This window comes from Poecilia reticulata, linkage group LG6, assembly GCF_000633615.1.
Source record: "Poecilia reticulata strain Guanapo linkage group LG6, Guppy_female_1.0+MT, whole genome shotgun sequence".
In the NCBI taxonomy this organism is placed as follows: domain Eukaryota; kingdom Metazoa; phylum Chordata; class Actinopteri; order Cyprinodontiformes; family Poeciliidae; genus Poecilia; species Poecilia reticulata.
Genome location: NC_024336.1, coordinates 31,380,373 through 31,381,551, shown reverse-complemented (window position 1 = coordinate 31,381,551; position 1,179 = coordinate 31,380,373). Strand labels below are relative to the sequence as shown.

The following is a 1,179-nucleotide window of genomic DNA, read 5'->3' as shown; positions in this document are numbered from 1 at the left end:
AGGAACAGAGGAAGGGGCGGGGTCCCTGCAGGGCCACTCTATTCTTCCTGCAGAGCCTCACAGAGGTCTGGACAGGGTGTATGGCAGGCTGATTTAACATAAAATCTGCTCCATGACACATTCCACACATCTCCCCCTCCTCCCCCCATCTTTGTCCAGCGTCTCACTGAGTCGTGTCTTTCGGTTCAGAGGGCTGGAGGGCCATTGGGTGAGGTGAGGTGATGACTCTAGACAATGGAGTCACACTCTGCATTAATATGCTAACAGCCGCTGCCGGCTGCAGCCACAAAGCGCACCGCTCTCTGCGCCTCCCTGCAGCCCTCCATGCCTCTCCGAGCGGCCATGTGTCCTCCACAGAGGAAGGTAGGAGGGGGAGAGAGGAGAAGTGTCTCTCTGTGTTTCGCGGGCTTCTGGCCGTTCACAAGCTGTCTCATTTGCATCATGAATGACAGAGAGGGGAGCTAACAAGGTTATTGGTCTACGAGGCGCGCGCCTGTGACCGCACGTGGAAAAAGGACCTACAGCAGCGCGCGCTGGCACAGGCACTGAGCCTCTTTATTCCCGCTATTCCAAGCGCTGTGGGGCTTTTTTCAGCGAGCACACGATTTACTGAGGAGATGGAAGAAAAGGGGCCGGCCGGGTAAAGGGGAGCCGGTGAGGGTTGCTGCTTTTCAGCTCCTTTACAAGCCGAGGGAACCTCGTTATCCAGACCTGAGGTCGTTATGGAGAGGCCAGCTTTTTGAGCCGACTGCTGACTGCAGCTCATGTTGTTCCAGGGTGGCAATGAAAATAACAGAAAGACCAGGTGGACCCTGTATGTGGGTTAGCTGGTAGCGGCTAACCAGAGACAGTCTGAACAGCTAAACCAACTGAATGTTATTTACTGTGGAGACGGGAGACCAAATATGATGAAATGGTTAATAAGACATGACAGACCTGAGCTTGAAGTCCGATTGTTTCTGTTGAAACCATACCCACAACATGAAACATATTCAGTTTAGCTTATTTTAGGGCCAAAATGTTAACATATTTATTTCCATTAAAGACAGATTTTAATGTGTTAAACCTTTTTTACATAGAAAAGTTATGAGCTGCTAATCTAGCACCACAGTAGCAGCTAATGCTAATGTAGCATCCATCAACATTAGCAGCTAATGTAGCATCCACAGCAGCAGCTAA

General features: G+C 50.5%; 1 protein-coding gene across 1 annotated transcript in view; it reads left to right on the top strand.

The window, feature by feature from the left end:
• ccnd2a (cyclin D2, a) overlaps nt 1-1,179 on the top strand; it is a 15,004-nt gene that overhangs the window by 4,747 nt on the left and 9,078 nt on the right. The gene's annotated exons all lie outside the window — the stretch shown is intronic.